The 14,599-nt window shown below is 38.6% G+C and overlaps 1 long non-coding RNA gene across 1 annotated transcript in view; it reads left to right on the top strand.

The window, feature by feature from the left end:
• LOC132001229 (uncharacterized) overlaps positions 1-14,187 on the top strand; it is a 43,882-nt gene extending 29,695 nt beyond the window's left edge. Inside the window, exon 3 of the long non-coding RNA XR_009399561.1 lies at positions 14,085-14,187. This is a non-coding gene — a long non-coding RNA (uncharacterized LOC132001229). The remainder of the gene's footprint in view (positions 1-14,084) is intronic.
• The last annotated feature ends 412 nt before the right edge of the window (positions 14,188-14,599 follow it).

Genomic DNA, 14,599 nt, shown 5'->3' with positions numbered 1-14,599 from the left:
CTTCCCATAATGAAATGGATAAATTTCAGTTTTCTTGACGAGGCATAACAAGGTGATGCACGATCTGGTCCTTGTTTCTTGCAATTTTTTCTTTGGTCAATATTTTCTTTCGCCATTCTACTTAAACTAGGGCAGTAATGAATTACTTGCCATTCTTGGATCCACAGTGCCATTTCACACTTCACAGGCTTTGCACAAGCTGGTCTCTTTGTCTGGAAGAACATGCTCTCATTCCCCATGCCCACCTTGCATTCCATTAGTCATCATCCACTCCCCAAATTAACATCGCTGTTTGTGTGAAGACTTTGATGAGTTCTCCCCTCCCCACATAGACCCCCAGCAGAGTTAACCACTACTTGTTATTACATTTGAGTGTTGTACACAATTTTATTTTGTTTTTTTCTTATCACTCTGTGGTGTAAATATTTGTTCATATGTGTGTCTCTTATTATGGTTTCTGAAGATAGAGACTATATTAGTTTCCTAGAGCTACAGTAAAAAGGTACTATAAACTGGGTGGAATGAAAAAAACAGAAATGGATTGTCTTGCAGTTCTGGAGCTAGCAGTCTGAAATCCACGTGTCAGCAGAGCCATGTTCCCTATGAGAGCTGTAAGGCAATCCTTCCTTGCTTCTTCCTGGTTTCTGGTGGCTGCAGTCCTTGGTGTTCTGGGTTTGCAGCACTCTAGTCTCTGCCTCTGTGATTACATTGGCCTTCTCTCTATGTCTCTCTCTTCTTCTAGGGACACCAGTCATGGGATTAAGGATTCTTTCTACTCCAATATGACCTCATCTTAACTAATTCCATCTGCAACCACCCTTATAGGAAATAAGGTCTCATTCTGAGGTACTGGCGTTTAGAACTTCAGCATATTGTTTTAGAGAATATAATTCAGCCCATAGCAGGGACTAATCTAATTTTTCTTTTGCTAGAGAGTGGATGTTTGGTAAATGTTCCCTTGGTTAAGACCCATGTTTTAAGTTAGACACCTCAGTTTTCTGGTTACCTGTACTTTCTCTTTCTATTATTTAAAATATTGCTGTGAAAAAAATTAGAAGATAAATAAATAAATAAATAAAATAGTGCTGTGAAAAACTGTGCATCCATTTTTTTTCACCTCTGCTGAATTAAGAATTGATTAATTAAGAATTAAGTCTATTCCTGAAATTCAAGTTCTTGAATAGAGCTGGGCATTGACTCAGGCCAACTGAAGAGATGACTACAAAGGTACATCAGGTAGGTGGGCAGTTAATTCATTCATGATTCATTATTCATTAATCAATGTGCCCACTACCTATCAGATACTAGGTTAGTGAATAATCACCATTATTCACATGCTGCATGCCTTCCTGGAATTTGTAACCTAAGTGCCCTGAGCACTGAGCACATCCCTACCTTCAAGATCTCCAAGTTTAATGGAGGAGATTGACATGTTAAATGATAATTGCAATGCAGTGTTGACCTAACATTGTAACAAATGTTTTCATAATGAAGTACATGCTGTGATACCTTTGACAAGGAGCACTTAAGCCAGCCAGAGTGGAGAGTTGGACATCTAAGGAGGGGTTTCTGGAGATGCAGACAGCTCAGTTGAGTATGAAGTGATGAATAAAAGCTGGGTATTTTTTTGTGTCTGAATCTTTTGTGGCTCAGGGAGTGGGAATTATTGCATCAACTAAAGCAAGGAGGTGAGAAACAAGTTGTATGTGATTCTGTGTGACCTAGAGTATAAATTGATGGGTAGGGAGAAGTGAAGATGATTGGAGAGAGAGTTTCCAGATAACGAAGAGTTCCTTAAGCCATGACATTTGTTTTTTCTCTGATTACAAGTACAGTAATAGGCAATACTCGAACATTAGCAAAATAGCTGAGTAAGTCCCTGCAAATCCAATCCCCAAAATAACCATGGTCAACATTTTAACCTTCATTTATCCAGTGATTTTTTATACATATTATTATTTTATCAAAATGGGATTATGCTACATACATATTTTTCTGTAGCTTGCTTCTTTAAGTAGTATTTCCAAGGCATCTTTCTACATTACATGGCTCATGGTGTAGGTGAACTCAAGTGTATTTAATTATTTCCATACTGATGAATATTAGCATGGCTTCCAAATTTTGTAATTACAAATAGTGGTGTAAGAAAGAATTTTAAGTGTATATTTTTGGGCAGTTGAGGGAGTATTTCTGACACATAAATTCATAGGAGTAAAATATGAACATTTTAAAAAGAAAAACCAAATTGCTCTCCAAAAAGGGTTATCGATTTATCCTCCTACCAATTCTGTGTGAGCACTAATTTCTCCAGATTACTATCAATCTTTAAAAAATACTTACTGTGGTGCCTGGGTAGCTCAGTGGGTTAAGGCTTTTGGCTCTGCTTTTGGCTCAGGTCATGATCTCAGGGTCCTGGGATCGAGACCCATGTTGGGCTCTCTGCTTAGCAGGAAGCCTGCTTCTCCCTCACTCTCTCTGCCTGCCTCTCTGCCTACTTGTGATCTCTTTCTCTGTTGAATAAATAGATAAAATCTTTAAAAAAATTTAAAAAATATTGGCTGAATGAAGGGCAAAAGATACCACATTGAGTTATAAAGTTGCCTCATAAGTAAGAGTGATTATCTTTTCAACTATTTATTGACCACTATTATTTAGCTATAAATTTCCTTTTTAAATACTGTATGTACTTTTTTTTAATAAACATATAATGTATCTTTAGCCCCAGGGGTACAGGTATGTGAATCGCCAGGTATACACATTTCACAGCACTCACCGTACCACAAACCCTCCCCAATGTCCATAACCCCACCACCCTCTCCAGACCCCCTCCCTCCGGCAACCCTCAGTTTGTTTTGTGAGATTAAGAGTCTCTTATGGTTTGCCTCCCTCCCAGTCCCATCTTGTTTCACTCATTCTCTTTCTACTCCCCAAACCCCCCACATTGCATCTCCACTTCCTCATATCAGGGAGATCATATGATAGTTGTCTTTCTCTGATTGACTTATTTCGCTAAGCATAATACCCTCTAGTTCCATCCACGTTGTCGCAAATGGCAAGATTTCATTTCTTTTGATGGCTGCAATATATACCACTTCTTCTTTATCTCTTTATCTGTTGATGGACATCTAGGTTCTTTCCATAGTCGGCTATTGTGGACAAGGCTGCTATAAACATTCAGGTGCACATGTCCCTTCAGATCACTACGTTTGTATCTTTAGGGTAAATACCCAGTAGTGCAATTGCTGGGTCATAGGGTAGCTCTATTTTCAGCTTTTTGAGGAACTTCCATGCTGTTTTCCAGAGTGGTTGCACCAGCTTGCATTCCCACCAACAGTATAGGAGGGTTCCCCTTTCTCCTCATCCTCACCAGCATCTGTCATTTCCTGACTTGTTAATTTTAGCCATTCTGACTGGTGTGAGGTGATATCTCGTTGTGGTTTTGATTTGTATTTCCCTGATGCCGAGTGATATGGAGCACTTTTTCATGTAGCTATTGGCGATCTGGATGTCTTCTTTGCAGAAATGTCTGTTCATGTCTTCTGCCCATTTCTTTTTTTTTTTTTTTTTTTTTGACAGAGAGATCACAAGTAGGCAGAGAGACAGGCAGAGAGAGAGGAATAGAAGCAGCCCCCCTGCTGAGCAGAGAGCCCGATATGGGGCTTGATCCCAGGACCCTGGGATCATGACCTGAGCTGAAGGCAGAGGCTTTAACCCACTGAGCCACCCAGGTGCCCCTTCTGACCATTTCTTGATTGGATTATTTGTTCTTTGGGTGTTGAGTTTGCTAAGTTCTTTATAGATTTTGGACACTAGCCCTTTATCTGATATGTCGTTTGCAAATATCTTCTCCCATTCTGTCAGTTGTCTTTTGGTTTTGTTAACTGTTTCCTTTGCTGTGAAAAAGCTTTTGATCTTGATGAAATCCCAATAGTTCATTTTTGCCCTTGCTTCCCTTGCCTTTGGCGATGTTCCTAGGATGAGGTTGCTGCGGCTGAGGTCGAAGACGTTGCTGCCTGTGTTCTCCTCAAGGATTTTGATGGATTCCTTTCTCACATTGAGGTCCTTCATCCATTTTGAGTCTATTTTCGTGTGTGGTGTAAGGAAATGGTCCAATTTCATTTTTCTGCATGTAGTTGTCCAGTTTTCCCAACACCCTTTATTGAAGAGGCTGTCGTTTTTCCATTGGACATTCTTCCCTGCTTTGTCAAAGATTAGTTGACCATAGAGTTGAGGGTCTATTTCTGGGCTCTTTATTCTGTTCCATTGATCTATGTGTCTGTTTTTGTGCCAGTACCATGCTGTCTTGATGATGACAGCTTTGTAATAGAGCTTGAAATCTGGAATTGTGATGCCACCAACTTTGGCTTTCTTTTTCAATATCCCTTTGGCTATTCGAGGTCATTTCTGGTTCCATATAAATTTTAGGATTATTTGTTCCATTTCTTTGAAAAAGATGGATGGTACTTTGATAGGAATTACATTAAATGTGTAGTTTGCTTTAGGTAGCATAGACATTTTCACAATATTTATTCTTTCAATCCAGGAGCATGGAACATTTTTCCATTTCTTTGAGTCTTCCTCAGTTTCTTTCATGAGTACTTTATAGTTTTCTGAGTATAGATTCTTAGGCTCTTTGGTTAGGTTTATTCCTAGGTATCTTATAGTTTTGGGTGCTATTGTAAATGGGATTGACTCCTTGATTTCTCTTTCTTCTGTCTTATTGTTGGTGTAGAAAAATGCAACTGATTTCTGTGCATTGATTTTATATCCTGACACTTTACTGAATTCCTGTACAAGTTCTAGCAGTTTTGGAGTGGAGTCTTTTGGGTTTTCCACATATAGTATCATATCATCTGCAAAGAGTGATAGTTTGACTTCTTCTTTGCCGATTTAGATGCCTTTAATTTCCTTTTGTTGTCTGATTGCTGAGGCTAGGACTTCTAGTACTATGTTGAATAGCAGTGGTGATAATGGACATCCCTGCCATGTTCCTGACCTTAGCGGAAAAGCTTTCAGTTTTTCTCCATTGAGAATGATAGTTGTGGTGGGTTTTTCATAGATGCCTTTGATAATATTGAGGTATGTGCCCTCTATCCCTACGCTTTGAAGAGTTTTGATCAGGAAGGGATGCTGTACTTTGTCAAATGCTTTTTCAGCATCTATTGAGAGTATCATATGGTTCTTGTTCTTTCTTTTTAATGTGTTGTATCACATTGATTGATTTGCGGATGTTGAATCAAACTTGAAGCCCTGGAGTAAATCCCACTTGGTCGTGGTGAATAATCCTTTTAATGAACTGTTGAATCCTATTGGCTATTATTTTGGTGAGAATTTTCGCATCTGTGTTCATCAAGGATATACTGGTCCATAATTCTCTTTTTTGATGGGATCCTTGTCTGGTTTTGGGATCAAGGTGATGCTGGCCTCATAAAATGAGTTTGGAAGTTTTCCTTCCATTTCTATTTTTTGGAACAGTTTCAGGAGAATAGGAATTAGTTCTTCTTTAAATGTTTGGTAGAATTCCCCCGGGAAGCCGTCTGGCCCTGGGCTTTTGTTTGTTTGGAGATTTTTAATGACTGTTTCAATCTCCTTACTGGTTATGGGTCTGTTCAGGCTTTCTATTTCTTCCTGGTTCAGTTGTGGTAGTTTATATGTTTCTAGGAATGCATCCAATTCTTCCAGATTGTCCAATTTGTTGGCGTAGAGTTGCTCATAGTATGTTCTTATAATAGTTTGTATTTCTTTGGTGTTAGTTGTGATCTCTCCTCTTTCACTCATGATTTTATTTATTTGGGTCCTTTCTCTTTTCTTTTTGATAAGTCTGGCCAGGGGGTTATCAATTTTATTAATTCTTTCAAAGAACCAGCTCCTAGTTTCGTTGATTTGTTCTATTGTTTTTTTGGTTTCTATTTCATTGATTTCTGCTCTGATCTTTAGGATTTCTCTTCTCCTGCTGGGCTTAGGGTTTCTTTCTTGTTCTTTCTCCAGCTCCTTTAGGTGTAGGGTTAGGTTGTGTATTTGAGATCTTTCTTGTTTCTTGGAGAAAGGCTTGTATCACTGTATATTTTCCTCTCAGGATTGCCTTTGCTGTGTCACACAGATTTTGAACCGTTGTGTTTTCATTGTCATTTGTTTCCATGAATATTTTCAATTCTTCTTTAATTTCCTGGTTGACCCATTCATTCTTTAGAAGGATGCTGTTTAGTCTCCATGTATTTGGGTTCTTTCCAAATTTCGTCTTGTGATTGAGTTCTAGCTTCAGAGCATTGTGATCTGAGAATTTGCAAGGAATGATCCCAATCTTTTGATACTGGTTGAGACCTGATTTATGACCCAAGATGTGATCTATTCTGGAGAATGTTCCTTGTGCGCTAGAGAAGAATGTGTATTCTGTTGCTTTGGGATGTAATGTTCTGAATATATCTGTGATGTCCATCTGGTCCAGTGTGTCACTTAAGGCCTTTATTTCCTTGTTGATCTTTTGCTTGGATGATCTGTCCATTTCAGTGAGGGGAGTGTTAAGTCCCCTACTATTATTGTATTATTGTTGATGTGTTTCTTTGATTTTGTTATCAATTGGTTTACATAGTTGGCTGCTCCCATGTTAGTGGCATAGATATTTAAAATTGTTAGAGCTTCTTGTGGGACAGATCCTTTGAGTATGATATAGTATCCTTCCTCATCTCTTATTATAGTCTTTGGCTTAAAATTTAATTGATCTAATATAAGGATTGCCACCCCAGCTTTCTTTCTTCTTTATTATTGGCATGGTAAACTGTTTTGCAGCACCTCACTTTAAATCTGGAGGTGTCTTAGGGTCTAAAATGAATTTCTTGTAGCAGCATATTGATGGGTTTTGTTTTTTTATCCATTCTGATACCCTGTGTCTTTTGATTGGGGCATTTAGCCCATTTACATTCACGGTAACTATCGAGAGATATGAATTTAGTGTCATTGTATTGTCTGTAAGGTGTGTATATACATTACTATTGAACCTTTTCTTTTTACCTTACAGAAACTCTTACATACTGTAGGTATGAACTCTTTGTTGAACATATTCCAAATCTTTATGTCCAGTCTGTAATATGTCTAGTAACTTTGTTTATAGCTTATATGGAATTTTAAAAGTTATACTGTGATACCTCTTTATTTTTTATGACTTCTGAGTTTTATGTTTTTTTGAAAGAGACCTTTTCTGTCTCACAATTTGAAATGTTCTATATTTTTTATAATCATTTATTTTTATACTTAGGGATTTTTTTTAAGCCATCAGGAATAAATTCTTTTGTATGATGTGAGATAGGGATTTAGTGATTATTTATTTATTTATTTATTATTTTTACATTGAATTATTTTTTTCTCCCCCACTATTTGGAGATGTTTACTTTGTCACACACACAGAAACACACACACACACACACACACACAGGTCCATTTCTAGGTTCTAAAATCTGTCCCATTGAGATTTTTTCTATTCCTGTGCCAGTGCCATCCTGTCTAATTACTAGAGCTTTGGAGTATATTTTAACAGCTAAGATGTCAAGTCTTTCATTCATCTTTGTTGGAGTTTTTTAAGCTATTCTTGTTCATTCACTCTTGGGCATGCTACTGAGTAGGACCAGATTCAGCTGAAAACTTAAAACCAACAGTGTTGTTTAAACTAGATGAAAGTGTATTTATTTCTCCATCAAACAAAACTTGGTCCAGGGACACTATGGTGGATACATGATTAATAGGAGATCAGTATTTTCTATCCTGCTCTTTCACTATCCTCAGTATTTGGCTTCGACCTCATGTTCTAAAATGACTGCTCAAGTTCCCACCACAACATGGGAAGTGGCAAGTGAGGATGAAGAGGCAAAGGGAGCATGCTGGCTTCCTTTGAGAGGGTTTCCTAGTAGCTGCAATACAACATTTATATTTGTACCTTATTGGCAAAACTTGGTGCCATATGTGTACCTAATTGTTGCAAAGCCTGAAATTATATTCTTTGTTATGTATGGCCAGTGCTCGAAGATTTATTACTAAGAAAGAGACTTTTAAAAATGTGTGTTGGGATTGAAAACTAGTGTCTCTACACAGCGCCTTTTATCCCACTGGGATTTTGATGGAATTACATTAAATTTATAGGTAAATGGGGGGGGGGGTAATTGATATTGTTATGGTGTCACAGCTCTCTAACCAAGAACATGGATTGAATCTCCATTTATTGGGTTTTTTTTTATATTTTATATTTTTTAGCAAAATTTTATTTTGTTATTTTTTTTTTAATTTTATTTATTTATTTGTCAGAGAGAGAGAACAAGCAGGGGGAGTGTCATGCAGAGGGAGAAGCAGGCTCCCCACCAAGCAAGAAGCCTGATGTGGGACTTGATCCCAGGACCCTGGGATCATGACCCAAGCTGAAAGCAGACGCTTAACCAACTGAGCCACACAGGTGTCTCTTGGGGTTTTTTCCTAATAAACATTATACCCCTGTCTTTTAAAATTTATTCCTATGGGGCGCCTGGGTGGCTCAGTGGGTTGGGCCTCTGCCTTCGGCTCGGGTCACGATCTCAGTGGCCTGAGATTGAGCCCTTCATCGGGCTCTCTGTTCAGTGGGGAGCCTGCTCCCTCTCTCTCTGCCTCTCTGCCTACTTTGATCTCTGTCAAATAAATAAATAAAATCTTTAATAAATAAATAAATAAAATTTATTCCTAGGTGTCTTATAATCTATTTTGCTTTTAATTATTGCTAGAGTTAAGTACTCCCTGTGCTTCCCTCGTGCTTTGTATATACTTCCAAAAGAGCAACGATTAATTGTATTGTAATTGCCTATTTACTTCCTAACTGATTTCCAATGTAATCTTGAGGCCATTTGTTGCATCTCATTCATGGTTGTGTCCTTAGTATCATGCTTCACATTTAGAATATGCTTTATAATATTTTTGAGTGAATGAATGATGCCATTATTAAGAGTTTCTGGCACTTAGTAGTTGTACAATAAAGATTACTTCTTAACTTCCTTCCACTTTCCCTTTTTATATTGGTGGATAGTGAAAGAAAAAAAAAAAAAGAGGGAATTCAGGTAGGTGGTTTAGGATTCATTTATACATAAACATGAAAATATTTTCATTCCCCCATCCTTCCACCTGCCTTTCTGGGTCATTGCTCACTTATATAATGAAGGGGAAGGGAGTAGGACTTTATACTCACCATCCCTGAAAATAACTTTGATTCCAATTTTGCGTTCCCTTCCAATAGGAACGCTTTCTCATTTCTTTAAGGTTTTGTGTTTGTGGCAAGTACTGAAATACAGTTCATTTATGTATTGATATTGATTTAGTTTTTCTTAAGTTTTTGATTTCTGGGGGAATTTTCTGAATCAGATACTCAAACAGATACAGAGGAACACAGACTATCAGGGAAGGAACATGTACTATTTGGCAAGGTAATTGGGACTCCTGTTGGCTTACATACCGCACTTCCAAGTTCAACATCCAGCTGTTGCTTACTGTCTTCAGGCCTTGATCTTGCATAGATGTAAAAAAATTTTCTTGGAGTCCCACTTGTTGACCGAACCTTTGGGCCTTGATATTTGCTAAAGTGAGAAGTGGTGTAAGGTGCTTCTCATGAGGTCAGTGCCTGGATTTCTAACATCATAAACAGATGTGTTTCCTAGAAGTCTTGTTGCCATTTCACCATCTCTGGAGAATTCCTATACATCTAAGTATGCTAATATCCAAAATTGTCCATCCATTCTCACTGGAGTTAGTCTACTAGAGTTGAATGGATATGTTTTGTTTCTGGAAGTCTCTCATTGTCAAAAGCACAAGAACTTCCTGTGTGCTATTTGGCTATCAAATTTGGCATGGTCCAATGAGGAATGTATACATCTTTTGAAACAAGGATGTTTCTGCTCTGATAGCACAAGAATAAGGATTTAGCTGTGTTTCAGAGCAGTGGAGGGGTTTGGGATGGTGTTGGGAAAGGAGATAGGAGGCCAGGGTTATAGTTTTGCCCTTTCACTTAATAATCAATGGACTTAGAGTCACATTTTTAAAACCAATCTCTAGATAAAACTGTTGTGACTATCAATATTAAGCTAATAACATTCCAAGAGAAAGGCCTCTTTTTCCTTTATTAAAAAAAATTTTTAAAGATTTCATTTTTTTTTAATTTATTTATTTTAGAGAGAGAGAATGTGTGGGTGGAGGGGCAGAGGGAGAGAGAGAAGAATCTCAAGCAGACTCCCCACTGAGCAAGGGCCAGATACAGAGCTTGATCTTACAACCCTAGCGTCAAGACCTAAGCCAAGGGACGTCTGGGTGGCTCAGTCAGTTAAGTGGCTGCCTTTGGCTCAGGTCATGATGCCAGTATCCTGGAATCAAGTCCCACATCAGGCTCCCTGCCATGCAGGGAGCTTCTCCCTCTGCCTCCACCTGCCACTCTGCCTGCCTGTGTGCTCTCTCTCTGACAAATAAATAAAAATAAAATCTTAAAAAAAAAAAAAAAGACCTAAGTTGAGACCAGGAGTTGGATGCTTACCCAACTGTACCACCCAGACACCCCTAAAAGATTTTATTTTTAAGTAATCTCTATACCCCATGTGGGGCGTGAATTCACAATCTTGAGATCAAGAGTTGCACACTCTACTGACTGAGCCAGCCAGGCGCCATCCGTTGCTTTTTCACTCAGATGCTATCTTATTTCCTAACACATTTTTTTTTAAGATTTTATTTATTTGACAGATGGAGATCACAAGCAGGCAGAGAGGGAGGCAGAGAGAGAGGAGGAAGCAGGCTCCCTGCTGAGCAGAGAGCCTGATGCGGGGCTCGATCCCCGGACTCTGAGATCATGACGTGAACCGAAGGCAGCGGCTTAACCCACTGAGCCACCCAGGCGCCCCTTGCTAACACATTTTAAGCTAACATCCAACACTTAGAAAATGGGGAGGCCTCACTGAAATATTAGTTTGTAATTAATTGCCAAATCTGACATTTTTATGGCAAAAGTAATCTTATTTATTTCAAAATTTTGATAAGAGATTAAAAAAAAAAAACTTGTTCTGAAATACCAGTAACTAAAAATTATTATAACTAGAAATATATATATTGACAATAAATTTTGGTTTTAATTATCATGTCTCCAAGTTACATTTTTTTTGTTTTTTTAATTTATTTGACAGAGATCACAAGTAGGCAGAGAGGCAGGCAGAGAGAGAAAGGGAGGAGGAAGCAGGGTCCCTGCTGAGCAGAAAGCCCGATGCAGGGCTCGATCCCAGGACTCTGAGATCATGACCTGAGCCGAAGGCAGAGGCTTTAACCCACTGAGCCACCCAGGCACCCCTGTCTCCAAGTTTTAAAAGGCATTTTTTTTCTTTTCTCTGTATCTTACGTTTTGGTCTTTGCCCTTACACTTGCATATTTTTAGATAGTTGTAATAACAGTGCACATATTGTTTTGTATTCTGTCTTTGTTTTGGCAATGGGAAGTAAAATAACAAGCACTATAATCAAAACAGAATTCTTTTGAATCTAGCTGTAACTAAAAACATCATTCATAAAATCACAGAAATTGAAGAAAAAAATGAAAGAAAACAGACAGAGTGTCTTATTTGTGGAATTTCTATTTAGCAAGACACATTAGCACATTTTAAAACTTACCCTTCTAGGTTCATCAGAATTTCCATTGTTTGAAAGAGGTTGTGTCTGTTTATGGAGACCTTCGGACATCTCATAGGTGTCTGGGAACCCAGAAAACTGAGCAGCCATGTTCCCTGTCTTAGTCTGTTCGAAACGCTTTAACAGCTTACCACAGACTGGCTGGCTTATAAACAAGAAATTTTGTTTCTCAAAGTTCTGGAGATCAAGGTGCTGGGCCAATTTAGCATCTGGTGCAAGCCCACTTTCTGGTTCATAGATAGTTGTCTTTTTGCAGCGTCTTCACATGGCAGTAGGGACAAGGGAACTCTCTGGGGTCTCTCTCTCTCTCTCTTTTTTAAATAGGCTACATATCCAGTGTGGAGCCCAAGGTGGGGTTGAACTCACAACTCTGAGATCAAGACCTGTGCTGAGATCAAGAGTCAAGACGCTTAACTGAGTGAGCCACCCAGGCGGCCCTGGGGTCTCTTTTATAGGAGCACCAATCCCATTCATGAGTACCTTCTGAAGTGACCTAATCATCTTCCAGGGGCCCCATTCTCAAATTCCATTACATTGGGGATTGCGTTTCAATGTCTGAATTTGGGAAGGACATTTAGTCTGTAGACCCTCCTTTGCCCTGACTGTGACATCATACATTCTTAGCTAAGTCTTAAAGCAGTTTTCAGACTCTACTTTCCCTTTGTGTTTATGAAAACAGCTTTTTCACCTTATACCTGAGGTGTGTTCTGCCATCTTATAGTAATACCTAGCTTGACACTGGTAATAAGCTCTTAAGGTAGGGGACTACTGTCATTCCACATCCAGAGAAGCACGCTATCAACACATTCCTGACTCTCAGCTGTACTTGCACTTTGGCAAGTTAATCTGTGATGAGCATATTGCATTTCAGTCTTGGAAAGACTTGTTGCCAGAAACCTTGGGCTTCTTTTCCTTTGAATTATCTGGACAAAACAGGTGAGCTCCTCAGAGGTAGTATGAGGGTGTAAAATAAAAGATGAACCAGATTTGGAAGTTGGCCACAGCCTTGAAGCATGCTCACTAATCTTTCCCCAGAGTGCTTCTTCCAGGAGGACTAGGGCAGTAAGTAGGCTTCTAGAAGTTCCTTGGGCTGTCACTTTTGCTCACCTTCCTACAATAGTGCCACGGTTATGATCTGATCACTTTGACTCAGACTCTTGAACTTGAAGAAGGCTTTTCCTTTTCTGTCATTGATGACAAAGATGGCAGAGATATTTTCATCATTGCTGCGACTTTATATGTCTTACACATTTTTAAACTAAGGACCTAGGAGGGTTGGTATTTGTCTATGTGTAACTGTAAGCCTGTGTCTCCCAGATGGAGAGTGAGTATATTCGTGGTTCTTCAAGGTCTTGCCAGATAAAATTAGGTCATAAAAACAAACTTTCAAAAAAATTCACATAATTTATGTCATTAATCATTTTACCATAAATTTCTAGAAAGTAGTAGTTATTCCAAGATCCCTTGAGCCATCATTTTAAATTGTATTCTTGGGGTGCCTGGGTGGCTTAGTGGATTAAAGCCTCTGCCTTTGGCTCAGGTCATGATCCCAGGGTCCTGGGATCGAGCCCTGCATTGGGCTCTCTGCTCAGCAGGGAGTCTCCTTCTTCCTCTCTCTCTGGCTGCCTCTCTTCCTACTTGTGATCTCTGTCTATCAAATAAATAAATAAATAAATAAATCTTTTTTAAAAAATTGTATTCTTATGAGACAGAAGAATATTATCTTTTCTTTATCCTGGTTAGTCCTATGTGTTTGATAATACCTTCTTCTTCAATTTTTTAAAACAACTGGCCTCCTAGCATTTTGTCTGGAGTATTCTGGTCTTGTGTCTTTGGTACATGAATCTATTTTGGTACATTCAGAACACAGTATATTATTATATACTTAAACATTTATATATTTATCTCAAATTTTGCCTTGATTTTCTGTAATAACCCAACAGAAACATATGGACTATGGGACTTAGAATCAATTAGATGACCATACATTCTTGTTGGTCTAAGACAGCCCTGGTTTTATGCCTGTTATGTGGGTATAAACATTAATAGGGTCTCCTTTCATGCTCAGGTTATTTTGATTTTTTTATTGTGTTAACATACAAGGTATTATTTGCTTCAGGGGTACAGGTTTGTGAGTCATCAGTCTTAAACAATTCACAGCACTCGCCATAGCACATACCCTTTCCAGTGTCCATCTGATTTAGATAATAAAGTATGATCCCCCTTGAGATGATGTCATTGATTGCTGGCTCTAACCAGATGTTAACTTAAGGCAGAGAACTTTTTATGGTGTTATTTTCAGGGTCAAGTTTCTTATATCTCTATTTTATGATGTTACTCTGAACACAGATTCTGTTACACTCAGGAAGAATATAACCTTACTCCTTATTTGTATCTTCCTCCTGTTTTTTTCTTCCACAGTCGGGATTGAAGAGTCTTTAAATGAAAAGTTTTCAAGATTTAAACAAGGTGTCTCAATTGTGGAAGCTTCAGGAAAAGAAGTGGTTTCTTTCTTTTAGCAGAATCTGGACTCAAGGATGAGAAGAATATCCAGAAGCTCCCCAACATCTCACCTATAGCACTAGGCAAGTCCTTTGGATGGACTGGGGAGGTACTTTGTTGGTGAACCATCCCATCCCCAATCCAAGCATGTAACTATATCCCCTCTGTCCCCATCCCTCTTTCAGGAGATTCCACCTCCCACACCTGAAGTAAAGAGAGGTATTTGGACTTGGCCATGGAATCCCAATCCATACAATTCTTGCAACAGGAAGGGCTTAGGTGGTCGTCAGGACAGTTTCAAAATTATGGTCATTTGTTGCAATTGAGCCCTCTAGAGTACCAAAGCCCCTCTATTTTTGTAATAGGGTTAACTTTTGTCCTTGTTTTTCTTGAATCTCATATAAGTAAACCTTTGAAACGTTGGTAATATTCCT

The sequence above is a fragment of the Mustela nigripes genome, chromosome 14 (genome assembly GCF_022355385.1).
Source record: "Mustela nigripes isolate SB6536 chromosome 14, MUSNIG.SB6536, whole genome shotgun sequence".
NCBI lineage: Eukaryota > Metazoa > Chordata > Mammalia > Carnivora > Mustelidae > Mustela > Mustela nigripes.
This window is presented reverse-complemented; position numbering and strand designations above follow the sequence as displayed.